This window comes from Centropristis striata, chromosome 22 (assembly GCF_030273125.1).
Source record: "Centropristis striata isolate RG_2023a ecotype Rhode Island chromosome 22, C.striata_1.0, whole genome shotgun sequence".
Classification (NCBI taxonomy): domain Eukaryota; kingdom Metazoa; phylum Chordata; class Actinopteri; order Perciformes; family Serranidae; genus Centropristis; species Centropristis striata.
This window is the reverse complement of record NC_081538.1, coordinates 2,359,038-2,373,730: the sequence shown is the minus strand read 5'-3', so window position 1 is coordinate 2,373,730 and position 14,693 is coordinate 2,359,038. Positions and strand designations below refer to the sequence as shown.

At 39.5% G+C, this 14,693-nt stretch overlaps 1 long non-coding RNA gene across 1 annotated transcript in view; it reads right to left on the bottom strand.

Moving 5' to 3' along the window:
• Nucleotides 1-14,693, bottom strand: part of LOC131960291 (uncharacterized) — a 138,114-nt gene that overhangs the window by 122,891 nt on the left and 530 nt on the right. The gene's annotated exons all lie outside the window — the stretch shown is intronic.

The following is a 14,693-nucleotide window of genomic DNA, read 5'->3' as shown; positions in this document are numbered from 1 at the left end:
ACATGAGCTCCATCATTGTCCAGATGTTCCATTCTACTCTTTAAGTGCTAAAATCAGATGCTGTCACTTCAGGAATAATATACTCTTGATGTGATATGAAGTGTTTTTGACTCTGTTGGTGCTCTCTGTATGGATCGTGTGGGTTGGCCTTTTTATTTCTGGAATCTGGAGGATTGCTTAATGTGTGTTTTTTTGTGTCTGTTACCTTGCTGCCACTCTTTGGCAGACGATTGGCGGGCCTGTCAGTCAATCTTTCTCTGCCTTCGGTTTTTTAAGGCAGGCTCTTGATGGAGGCGTCCACCAAGTCGCCCCTCGCCAGATTTGGGAGGGTCTTGGTGGGCCTCTCTGTCAGTCTCCCTCGATTGTGCTTTAACATGTTAGTGGAACTTGATTCTCCAGAATCAGTCATGTAAAAAATTGTATAAAACTGATGTTGTTCTCAACAAATAGAAAAACAGAACAATGTTTATAATCCTGGGGAGGAAAAACGTGTTTATTCATGTGCAAATAAGGTATATTGAGAATAAAAGTTTATGATTACTATCTGTTGCATTGCGTTTAGAGTTCTGGCTCGTGTCCTTTTCTTGCAAAATATCTCCGTTTTTTTCCACAGTGGATCAGATTTCTGTTACTAGCTTCTGTCACATTGCCAACACACATTTCCCATCCAAATGTGTGTGAAAATGAGAAGGAAGCACCCCGAGTCTGCTCTCCCAGTGTCTAGCCAACATCAGAAACTGACGTCCAGCCAAAATCAACAATGTCCAGGAAAAGAAAGGAAGGAGGCGTAGGTCCAGCCACATCTCTCTACAACATTGAATTTGGCTCAAGGACACGTCCATTAACAATGACCCGTAATGTTCTCTGGTCATAAATTTGCAGTAATTCCTGTTTTCCCTATTGCGTGTTGATCAAATGGTAAGTGACTTTCTCGTTAGCGCAGCCCGCTTTACACTTGAACCTGAAACCAGCTGTGCTCAAGCCCAGATTCTTAGAGCCACTATTCCTCACTGCCCCCCAAAGACAAACTACAGGCTCATTTTACTCTTTATTATAGACGTTAAAAACTAACCTGCATGGTATACTGTTGGCCATGAAGAAAAACTAAAATCCTTCAGGTGCTTGGGGACATTTTAAATGTGACCAATTACAACGGTTTTAGTATTTATTTTTAATAAAATATGGCCTTTATTGTTGGTAGTGCAGCTGGTGAATGACTATACGGAGACCAATAATATGAAATTACATATTTTACAGACCCTGTGACAGAAATTGATTACAACTGCATCAAGTAAGACTTTGTTAAACTGCCATTTTAAATAAGAGTGATCAGATGGAGATGGCAATCAGTAAAGAAACTGAATATCAATTCAAAATATAGTTTATCAACACTGTGTGCAAAGAAATGACACATTCTTGTGTATAAATCTGTTGTATTTTCTAACCACCGCATATTTCTTGCTATGTGTAATCTGTATTTTAATGCATTCTCTCTCCTTGCGTGAATATTGCATGAAAGATTTATCATCCTGCTAAAATCCGTGTTTTCCGGTGACAGCACCCTGTCTTTCTTGGACTCCACTGCTATTTTTTCCCCAAACTCTTCCTCTCCAAAAGTGTTATTCCTTGTCTGTCATGGATGAGTTGCGATGTCAACAGCACACGCTGGATTTCCTGCCAGGGGCTCTGGATTTCGCGTCTGGCAACAAGATGACCCAGTTGGTTTACACTGAGAGGTCACTCCTGTTGTGTTTTTGATTGTTATCCTAAGTGTTTGGGCTTGTGTCCCTCTGTCACTGATTGATATCTGGCCTGAAGTCCCTAAAGTAAACGGCCCTCTGAGTAAATATGAAAAGTTTATTATGTAAGTAATTACATTTGGTCGTATTAACAGTTCCCTCATTACACCGACAGATTTGTTTTTGCAGAATGAGCTTTCCAAGGAGATGGTGTCATATATCATTTGTGCACCGGAGTGAACCTTTAAGTGCTTTAGAAATTGGGACCGCATATGCTCGCCACTTCATTTATATGCATGTTCGGCTCTCTCCCCCTCTTTTCAGATAATGCTTACTCTCGCATTCCTCACCAGACGAGATGAAGAAGATATGGTTTCTGCATTCTCCCTTCCTATTTCTTGGTAGTAATCATACAGTGTGGCCGGTTTAGGATTACTGAGGAGTTCATTGTCCCCACACGAAACCTGTTTAATGCCTGCAGACGAACCCAGCTGACCACCACTGAATCAATGTTGTTTTTCAGCTCCAAAGGATCTAGTAGGCACATGTTTGTTGGGAAGAAAAAACAACTTTGAGGGTTGTGGTTCGGAAAAAAACAACCTCAACCGACAACAAAGAGCAAGGATTAGACCACCAAGGCATTGTTGAGGTTTTGGTTTGTCTCCACATCTCCTGTCTTTTAGCTCTTCTGTGTAATTTTAAAGGTCGTTACTATGATTTGGAGTTTGGGGGGAACCATAAGTAACCAGCCCGATCCCAAATCAAGTTCATACCCCTTCATTTAGATTTCAAACACCTCATAAAGGCTTTTTTTTTTTTTTTGGCTTGGGCTCAAAACCCAATCACAGCTGCTGTAATGGATATGTTGTGATACTTATAAGGCACCTGGGGGTCACATTTCAGAAAAGTTTAGATTGAAATGTTTAACATATATCATACCTCTGCTTGCTCCAGTTTCCTACACTGTTAATTGACGACTCTAAATCACCCGTAGGTGTCAATGAGAGCTTGAGGGGGCTGTCTGTTTCTGTGGCTGCATTCACACCAGATCAGGCGTTGCAGCGGTTAGTGCAGAGATATGCAGATATATGGGAGTTCCACTTAATATGCAGTAATGCATCTAAAAGGAGTTGACAATAAACAACAAAAAAACAAGAAGATAAGAAGGAAAAGAGCCTTAACAACCTGGATGTTTTCCTTCATTTCCTGTCTGTGAACTCAAACAAACGAACATATACAAACAAATTCTCATCCCCAACTTGCCAGATAGCAAAGCTTGGTGCTCCTTAGCTTCAGAAATGGATGTTCTATATTCTCCTTGAGTGTCAGTTTTGGAAAAAGCGGCAACCCAAGAAGTGAGGCAAACCAGGATGTGCCTTAAGCTGCATTCTACCTTAAAATTCCTACAGGGTGCTGACGAAGTTTGCAGAAGCATTTGGATCCATACATTTCAATACAAAATGACAAAACTTCTATATATGTGTGTATATATATATATATATATATATGTATGTATGTATGTATGTATGTATGTATGTATATGTATGTATGTATATATATATTTATATATATATGTATATATATGTATATATATACATATATATATATATGTGTGTATATATATATATGTGTGTGTATATATATATATATATATATATATATATATATATATATATGTTGACCCTTTCACACTGTATTTTCACTGAATGAAAGTTTATTTGAACGTTTGGTTGGACTAACACACACTACAAGGAGTCGCTGTTCATTTTTCTGAGGTAAGTAACATACATTTTTAGTTTTTGTTTTGTGCTAGCCAAAACTAGCATCCCAGTTAATGCTCCAGTTAATGCTAGCATGAATTAGCAGCGACTTCTCTCAGTCAGGTTGAGGTGTAGAGAGGCTGTAGTCAGTGATCAGATCCCTCTTCTCCTCCACAGTCCAAATATGGTCTGCTCCCCGTATCAGAAACAAGATGGCGACAAGTGTAAGGCTGAACTCGATGCCTCAAATAGGCAGTCCACAAACCAATGGGTGACGTCACGGTCACTACGTCCATTATTTATACAGTCTATGTTTTGGACGTGTCAGGGGCCGTGTGTCAGTTTCTGCTTGTTTCATGCATAGTGTCTTTTCAAAATAAACCGTTGTTGCATCCCCTGTGTCCACATTCAGATGAATGGGAGGACTGGCGAGTACCCAATGTCAGCTGGGATTGGCTCCAGCCACCCTGCGACCCTCTTTAGATAAGCTGAATGGGTTGTGTCTCTCTTATTCAAAAAGTCTGTACCCTGAGGCTCAGCAGTCAACTCCTAACATTCTAATGGTTTTTTAGATATTAGATTATGATGTGGGAGATTACAGTAAGTATGGCGTTCTTTCATCATGCGTAAGTAGCTCCAGGTAGCCCGTACAGTAGCTTTAGGAAAATGTATCTGTCGTAAAAATATCTTTGATTACAGCATAGTTTATGTAAAACATACATAACATCAATCAGTTTTGCTTTTATCATCACAATGGTAACCACATGGAACTCTGTGATGAGTTCTTGATCATTACTCTGAAATAAGCAACTACCTTTAGACTCTGGATTCTGAACAAAGTACTGTGATGTGTTCTGAGACAACAGTCTGAAGTCTGTTCTGAATGGCCACACTTTGGAGAGGTTGGTTGTCTGCAGCCTCCTCCTGACTTAATCACATTACTGCCCTGAACTCTTGCTCAATAGAGTGTCTTTGTTATTGTTCCCATATTTTACAAAAAGTGATGATTGAAAAAAGAATGACTTGTGAGATTATTTCTAAACCCTGTTTACTCTCTGACTAAAGTAAGCATTCTTGTTTGATTACAAGTTACAAAAGTTGTCCATTACATTACATTACATGTCATTTAGCTGACGCTTTTGTCCAAAGCAACTTACAATAAGTGCATTAAACCTGAAGGTACTAGCCTTAGACCACAGGAATCAAGTAAGTACATAACTTTAAGAGCCATCTGTAATCGCTACAGGAGGTCAGTGGTGGGGGAGCCCTTCCCTGGGAGGCAAAGTAGCTCAGTCTTTCCCAGGTTGAGTTTGAGGTGGTGCGAGGACATCCACTGGGAGATGTCAGCCAGGTATGCAGAGATACGTGCTGCTGCCTGTGTTTCAGATTGGGGAAAGGAAAGGGTTAGCGTGGTGTCGTCGGCATAGCGATGATGGGAGAAGCCATGCGAGTGGATGAGGGAGCCAAGGGAGTTGGTGTATACTGAGAAAAGGAGCGGACCAAGGACAGAGCCTTGAGGGACCCCGGTTACACGAAAGGTGCGGTCCTTGAGATAGGACTTGAGTAGAGAGCGGGCAGAGCCAGATACTCCCAGGTGGTGAAAGGTGGAGATGAGGATCGGGTGATCAACAGTGTCGAAAGCTGCAGAAAGGTCCAGTAGAACCACCACAGATGAGAGAGAGGCCACTTTTGCCTTGTGAAGCTGTTCTGTCACAGCGAGAAGGGCAGTCTCTGTTGAGTGGCCTTTCTTAAAACCAGACTAGTGAGGGTCAAGGAGATTGTTCCCATGCGGATAACAGGATAGTTGATTGAAGATAGCCCGTTCCAAAGTTTTGGAGAGGAATGGCAGGAGAGAGACGGGTCTGTAGTTGTACACTGTAGGTGAGATAATACTTCTGTCTGTGGTTGTCCACTGTAGGTGAGATAATACCACTTGTCCCACGCAGAACCTCAAATTCCGACATCATAGAGAGTATCATGACCCATATTTACCTTTATTATTAGGTGGCACCTTCTTGTGGCCTTAGATATTATGACGCCAACTAAGGTGGAAGTAAGGATACTGAGTATAAAGAACAACAAGGTTCGTTTAGTGAAGGCAAGTCAAACAAATGGAGGTCTTTGACCCTGGAAACCAGTGTTCCTGTCCTCAATGAAACCGAAGTCAACATCATTATTTTAGGTAACATATGTTGTTTAACTTTTGTGCGATATATATCACATTCTGGATCATGTATTACCTACACCTACATAACCACAGTAACTACATCTGTTTCCCTAACCCTAACCAAATACTTTCGTTAACTAAACCTAACTAAAGTGTGAAAGTTTCATTACCTTAACCATGTGTTTAATATGGTTTATATTTAGGTATGATGAAAATTTGCAGTCCTGCTAGAGAGTCAAAACAAATATATAGGACTTTTTGAGTTTGATGCATATTCAGACTTAAACTGTACTCTTGATGAATGAAACCCTCAACCCTATAGGGTTTCCCCACAAATTTTCCCCCATTTTTCTTCAAAATGTTACTTCGAGAATTTTGTACATTTTGTACAATGTGATAGCTTTTTGGAATCCAGGTGTAACCCTACAAAGCGGCCGTGGGTCCATCTAAAACCGTTGGTCTGAGGTTCACTTGAAGTGAGCTCTTGCGTGATTGCCTGGAGACCACACATGCTTTCTCTGGAAGGTGAGTAACGTCCTTTAATAAATGTGTCATATTACATTTGAATGTGTGTCATTGAGTAAGAATCACCACAGCTGTGAAGGGGATATTATGATCTACTCAAAATTTGGAACAAATAAAGTATCAAATTCTTAAAGCAACACAAATAAAGAGCCGTGTCTTCTATTTCTGTAACCAAATGTGGCTTGCAGGAGGAAAGTGATGGCGTAATGATGACGTATGTTATTGCACAATTTACTTCGGAATAATTCTTGTGTGTACAAACAACTCTGCAATGGTGCAATTCCTACCAAAATAAATTATTTACGCAGCTTTTTGCAACTTGAACCACTTAAATGTTCGGAAAAGCTAAGTAAAGGTTTATACAATTGGCTTGGCAAAGTCAAAGTCTTTCCCTCGTCTTTCCAAAGCATCTTGAATTCCAAATCTCCCATACCTGCTCCCATGTCTCGGCACCACTTTGGATCCCTGTTGGGAACTCTGACTTTGTGACTCATCTACTGGTATTTATGCACTTACTTTGTTGTAATTGCTGCAGTCTGGTAGCATTAGCTGTACATGTTCCTTTCATGTTTTTTGGCCGCAGAGAAAGTGAGGCTAAAAGTAGAGACTCTGGCGGTATCGGGAAAACAAGAAAATACCCAGGGCAGATGTGGGACGGCCTCGCTCACTGGGGCGTGCAAGTGACCAGTACAGGAGGTTTGATGTGGTTTTTGAATCACCAGCATCACCCACGTGTTTGTATCAGCTGGCCTTGACTGGAAATACAATGAGTGGTCCTTATCCCAGGGGACAGGAGAGCAGAGGAGAAGAGAAAACAGAGGAGCACTTACAGAGATTTGCAGACAGACTTGAGGTGAAAAAGAAACAAGCTGTCAAAACGTTGTCTTTAAATGATGGTGCCCGTACAGGAAAGGGGGGAAAAATGTTCAGCTACCCTTGAAAATTGATGGAGAAGATTAATCTACGTGAATCTCTGAGGAGTGACTTTTGTCGACTCAGCAAAAACGATTTAATTTGGAAACCTGTCACAAGAAAAGAGCTCATTCACTTTCCTGCCTCAAACGCTCACTAACTACACATGCCAGTCAACTAGAGATATAAACTAGAACAAGAGTGCTTTCTCCTGAGCTGTTTTCATTGGAACTATTTCTTTAGTAGGAAGTAGTTCCAATGAAATGTGGTCAAACAAAATATACACTAAGTAACCAAATAAATAGAGGTTAAAGGTTCTTTACCCAGCATTCAGAGCATTGATAAATTGGTAAACATATTTACTATGTGAAAGACAAAGTGGAGCAATCACGTTCTGAGCAAAGAATAGAGTCACACTCCGTCTGTGTGTGTTGTAATCAGAGCTTGTAGCCAGTGCATGATTACATATCAGTCTCTTCCTTTGAAACTGTTAGCACTTTCCATTTCTTCCTCCCTTCGCGTTCATGTGACTCTGACTTGGAACAGGATGTGTAAGGATCCAATTGCAGCACACAGGTCACCAAGAAGACGGTAATGACTTATAATGGAAAGCTCCGCAGTTACAACAGGTTGAATGCCACAGCGAAATCTCTCAAAGTCTTTGGCAGAGCGACAGATACGGCAGGATCAATAACTCCAAGTCGGGGACAGAAGGTTCATGACTTCACCGGGAATGAGGCAGGCAGGGTCAACAACAGGAAATCAGTCCGAGATAAAGCGCTGGAAAGTATGACATCAAGTAGCAAGGAACAATCTGTCAGTGAGTGTTTGAGAGGCAGGATTCTTTATAGTGGTTTGATTAGTGATCAGAGGCAGCTCAGTGGAGTTGGGCTGATGAGGTGGAAGTGGCTGGCAGGTGGAGTGGAAAATTACTGGGAGAGTGAGAACTGCAGGAATGAGCAGGAGGGTGTTGAGCTGAACTGTGACATGAGTAGATAATCGTCGCCTCCTCATGTTGAAATAATGCCATTGATATGCTTAGTGCCGTTATCACCGCTACACAGCAAATTGAGAAGATTTGAATTCTTGGTGTGAAACTAGATACACTAGTAGAGTTTATTATACTCTGGATAATAATAATAATAATAATAATAATAATAACTTTATTTATATAGCACCTTTCAAAAGCAAGTTATAAGGTGCTGTACAACAGAAATAAAACATATCAAATACAATTTACTGACAACAACAAAATAAAACAAGAAGAAGAAATTACATTTAAAAAAAAAGATAGAGTTAATCCATTATTATTAACTCTCAGTCGATAAATAGTTGTCAAAACCAAGTGTAAAAAGGAAGTGTCACTCAAACATGTAAGTGTAAATGTTAAAATATTTATTCCGAACTTCTTTCTCTAAACTCTGATCCTGTATTTCACACCTCAAGTGTTAATGTCGCAAAGTACATGAAGTATCTGATGATATTGTATTTTAATATTTATATTACTTATATTTCGGGCACCCGGTCGTTTTGCAGTGGTGAGCCACGGTATCTTTACTCGTAGCGCTGTTACTAACCACCCCAACACCTGCTTAATTGCTAAATGAGCTAGTGGTTAGCATGCATGCTGGTCTCATAACATAACAACAACATAAAAAGTGAGTAACGGCAGTAAACGGTAAGTTTGGCTTGACATTTTGGCTGTGTGAGAGGAGTAATGCACTTTGTAACCACAGATATAAAACATGATAAGATGATGCTATGGTTCGGATTGAGCCTGAGTCCACTGCAACAAGGACTCAGCCTTCGTGAGCCACCAGAATGCCCTGTGATCCAACATTTTAAGTCAAATACAGCATGCAACATAGCTACAAGGTTTTCTTGTCTGTGCCTACAGGTTTGAATTAACATTATAAAATCCACAAATGTAATTTTTGATGTGCCGACTCCTTACAGGAAATGATCATTACTCTGTTGATAAGAGCAATCTGCTGAGGAAGCAGTGAAACAGCATGAGTCAGTCACGCACACTGAGTAAATGGTAATAGAAAGTTGGACTGTTGAAGATTTGTCAGCCTCTGGCCCATCCGATGACTATTGTTTCTTCTGGCAGACAGATTGTAAATGGACCGTGGCCGTGATTGGATGACAGCCTTACCGATCGGAGGATCAAACACATAGATTCATGCTCAGAGTCACAAACAATGAGTAACACTCCCAGACAAACAGCTACGATGAGTCTTACAGAGTCTCTCGTTACACAGACAAATACAATATCAGGTAGATCAGATACAAGCCAATTGCATAACAGACACAAAGTCAGGCAGACAGGTTTTATTCTGGAAGAGTGAGTTATTTCCTCTGGTGCGAGCCCTGGGTGTCTGATTAGGCCAGCGAGTCAGCATTTTGTCAGTGTGTAACGAAAATGAGTGTGATTAAGCGCCAAGGTCTGGAACAAACAGAAAATCTTAAAGATCTTCTGACACGCCAAGCTCTGTCTACTGTGGCCAAAATTCACCTACAGCTGCATCTCACGACTGGAGCTCTAGGCAGATGTGCACATTCCTATAAGCCCACACAAACACCCACACACATATATGGATACATGAAAAAAATGCAGGCACACAACAGATAAACAAACTTGTAAATCTATATGCACACATACGGTGTATGTGTAAACACTTATGCTACACAAATCACTTTCCTGAGCAAAGGTGAGTCATTCAAACACTCGTCTCCAGACCACTTTCACAAACACACACCGCCCACACAGACAAACATGCAGAGACGGAGTAATTACAAGCAAGTGCAACACCTCTCCTTCCACAAATATCAAAGGCTTGGCGTGTGGCAAGCCTGACCTGTCCCTGGCACAGGGATAATTAGATGCTGAGTACGTGCAAATGTGTGTTATTGTAAATGGGTGAGAGAGGCAAAAGAACGCTTTGGCATTTTCTCTTTGAGTTTAATCAGACAGCTAATATCAATCACAATACCTATAAGGGTCATGTTATCTATCTATCTATCTATCTATCTATCTATCTATCTATCTATCTATCTATCTATCGATCTGTCTATCTATCTATCTATCTATCTATCTATCTATCTATCTATCTATCGATCTGTCTATCTATCTATCTATCTATCTATCTATCTATCTATCTATCTATCTATCTGTCTATCTATCTATCTATCTATCTATCTATCTATCTATCTATCTATCTATCTATCTATCTATCTATCTATCTATCTATCTATCTATCTATCTATCTATCTATCTATCTATCGATCTGTCTATCTATCTATCTATCTATCTATCGATCTATCGATCTGTCTATCTATCTATCTATCTATCTTTCTATCTATCTATCTATCTATCTATCTATCTATCTATCTATCTATCTATCTATCTATCTATCTATCTATCTGTCTATCTATCTGTCTATCTGTCTGTCTGTACATGAGGAGGCTGATAAAGCGCTCATGGATGTAGAATAAATGTGAAAACCTGTCTGAGGAGAACAAAAACGCACCTAGAAAAACCTCTACACGTTTTAAATACTTGGATATTACAACAAGTCTTCCGAACCTTATGACATTGATATGTGTCATTTGTTCCTACCATCAAATTCCATCCACAGGAGTGTTTCCAAAAAAGTGCCTTTGCAGAAGAGGTAAAGAAGTTAGGCATTAAAAGAATAAAATAGATACAAGTAATTGCCGAAAGTGAAGTAATTAAACAGATGATGTAATTGACAGAAGTGACATGGATATGTTGGTGATGTATAAACGTGACGCACTTTTCACATGGGACATGAAAGTTGGATATTGAGTATAAAGAACAACACGGTCCGTGAAGTTCAAGTGGGTCAAACAAACCCTCTAGTGTTCCATGGGACATGAAAGTTGGTCTCCTGAATGAAAGTCCTGCATTTGTTTGACACGCTTCCTTGCTTCACTCTTTGCTTCCATACTTCATGACTTAATTTTCGCCTTAGCACCATCCATCATTAGTACAGCCACTACAGGGTGCCGTTTATTACAAATGTACACTACTGGTCAAAAGTTTTAGAACACACCAACTTTTCCAGAATTTAATTGAAAATGATGCAGTTTAATGTCTCAGTGTACTCTGAAATTAATGCACATTTGCAGCATTTAAAATTCTTTATTGAGCATGATAGTGTTTTGAAAGTAAAAAAAAAAAAATACAAAATTACATTTTATGTTGGACTAAAGGACTAAAAAAAGACACAAAAAGACCAAAAAAAGACACAAAATGACAAAAAAGACACCAAAAGACACAAAATCACTAAAAAAAAAGACACAAAATTACCAAAAAAAGACACAAAATGACTTACAAAGACATGAAAAGAATTCAAAAATGGACAAAATAGCCCAAGACTCCATAGAGTTAAGTTCTTAACCCATTTCTTGTTCCCTGAAAAAGGCCTACTTGTATAATTCTGAAATGTACATTATTTTTCAGTTTTGGTTAAGCTTACCTTTTTTTATTTACCTCTGGCAGTTCACCACTTACCTTTGTACCCTTTCAAGCTGTTCATTTGACTTGAACTGCTTGAATTTCAATAAAAAAACTGGAAAAATTGGGGTGTTCTAAAACTTTTGACCGGTAGTGTATATATGCGTCATATTAAGAGTTTGTACCAATAAAATATGGGTTCATATTTTGGGACAGTTAAAGTTGTGAACCAGTTGCCAATTGGTTAGGTTTAGGATGAAAAACTACATGGTTCGGTTTAGGAAAAAGATCATTAATTGTGTCATAATAAGTGTTTGCTATACAAACATAAGTTAACTCACTTACGTACATGAGGTCAGTTAAATATGTCAGTAAGGTAACTAAGGTCAAAGTCCTGTGTTTGTTTCCATCCTTCCACCCTAACCTCAAACCTGTGTGTACATTGTACTTTTATATTAGGACACATTACTTCTTCCTTTGCGGAAGGACAGTCTCCAATGAATAAATACATTATAGTTTTTTTTAAGAAGCATAAAAAGTATTTGTCAACTCTTTTTGCACAACTTTATTTAAAGAAGTACAATGTTTGGTGTCAGTGGCGGTTCAAGACCAATTTTACTGTAATAGTGTTTTAATCAGAGGGGCACATTAGCATATAAAAAAATGGCAAAGATGATATTCAAGCATTCAAAATCTTTATTTTAGCTAATTTAAACATCTCATTTAAGTATATTTGGAAGATACACGACAATGACATTTCTCATTTTTGTGCACAATTACTTTTTTTATTTTGAAAGTGCAGTACAGTCAGAATGATCTTTTTTATATATATACTGTATATGCAATATTTTATTGCACAATTAAACTATCATACAATGTACACATTCTTGGTTCCTTTTTTGAACAATGAGATATTGTTTGAACAAAAAAATAGGTAAGAATTGTTCCGCCGTTCATCATTATAAATCGATCATTTTATGTGTAGAACCGCCACTGTTTGGTGTGTGTTTTTTTTACTTTTTTTACTTTGTACAGAGCCAGGTTGACGGTTTCTCCCTTCTTCCAATCTGTTTAAAGAAAGTTGCAACCCCAGCATCTAATTCATGTCTTACTTTCAGCACAAAGGCAAATAAACGTGTTTCCCGAAGTGCTGATCTATTCCTTCAGCGCCGAGGTCGTATGTTAGCGATGTGTAGGCGTAACTGTGGGTGTGTGCACACGTCTGTCCTACTTGGTAAGGGTGTGTCAGAGTGTGTGTCACAGGCGTGTGTCTGGGGTGTGTGTTGAAGGGAGGTCAATCCTCGGTCTGGGTAATTTGCCACAGATGAAACCTGACTCCATTCCAGGAGACCGGTGCAAGCAAACGTTTCAAAGCTGCAGGAAATCTATTAGCACCTGGTGGGACTCCCCCCACCTCCCTATTCTGTCCTCTCTCACCTCCTCCCTCCATCCTTCCATCCCTCGCTCTACCATCTCACCTCTCCCTGCCCCACCCCAGTTAATAAAGCCACACAAGACCACCACACTCCCGCTGTGCCACTAAAGCCAGGGGATTAGTGAGTGTGTGAGTGTGCACGTGTGTCTGTCTGTGGCGTGTGGCGAGGTGTGCGTTTACGCCTGTATGTGTGCAGAAAGAACATGTAATGTATGTGGAGCTGTCCTTTTACACACGTGGAGCCAGTTAGCAGGGAATGAGGTGCCAGACAAGCCTGCAGCAGCTGCCACACTAGAAACAATGGCTCATGATCCAAACACAGTAGGCTGCAGTCACTGCGGAGCACTGACTCCAGGTCAGATCTTTTGTACTGTTGTACACAGCAAAATCTGTAGTGTTGTTTTTTCAGTGTTAATAATTTTGAGTTGGTGGGTGTTGATTTTGGAGTTGTTTTAACACTTATAGTGATCAAAAAGCTTCTGCCAGCGTTGTTACATGTTAACACCTGAGTTAGATTCACTTCAGGTGGAGTTGATTTTCACATTTTGTGACTTATATGTTCGGCTAAAGACAGAATGCACTTTTAATGTATCGTAAAACAAAACAATGAATGTTAATTATCACATTAGTGAAAGGAAATAACATGATTTTAGGGTTAAAAATACACTTTAATGTGTCAAAGTAACACAATGTATGTTAAAAATGAACACTCAGTGAAAGGGAGTAACATGATTTTAGTGTTGAAAATACACTTTGAGTCATAAAATAACACGATATATGCTAAAAATTAACACTCAAAGTGAAAAGGAAAACCACAATTTGGAGTTAAAAGTGCACCTATGTGGTGTCATTAAACAACACCAAGGGTGTCAAATATTTAACACTATTAAAGAGTTAAATATTTACACTTTTCAAAGTGTAATTTTAACTCAGAATCTGTGAGAACTATATAAACTCAGAAAAAGTGTTAAATTTAACACTATGTGAGTTGAATTAACACTGCTGATTTTGCTGTGTAACCGCTGAGATGATGTTAGTGTCTCGTTAACTGGGGTCAAATTGGCGCTTTTTTAAAGTATACCAGTGATTGGTTAAGGTCAAGCCCAAATGTGGACAAAATATGTCAACCCTCTTTTTATGACTTGGCCTCCGCTGTGTTTGCATAACAACTGGATTTCACATAAAGCATCCTGAGCAGAATGTGGACCATAGGAGTTGTAGGCAATGTTAGAAAAAGCTCAACATGCAAAACAGAACATTTTTCAACCTTTTTTATTTGCTGGCTTTGCATCACAAACTGCTGTCCCGCATTAAAGTTTTGATAGACAGGTGTGTCAAAAAGATAAGATAAGGTTGTGCACACTCAGAGTCCAAAGCTCCTCAAATAAAATGTGTTATTCCACAGACTATAAAAAGCATAGTTCCTGGAAAACATTCATTGAGAGACAATCGAGTCTAACAGCTGGAGGCCAGATGCAATTTACTCTTGGTGATTACTTCACCTGCCATCTCTCAAAATCCTGGACTGTATAAAACATGGATGAAGTATTCGTGAGGTCACCCAAGAGCCATTGTGGGTTCAACATGGTGGCTCGGTCCTTGATGATCGTGGCAGCGCCTGACTCCGCCTCCCAGCTAGTCTATAAATGGGCAAAAGGTGGAGCATGGGTGG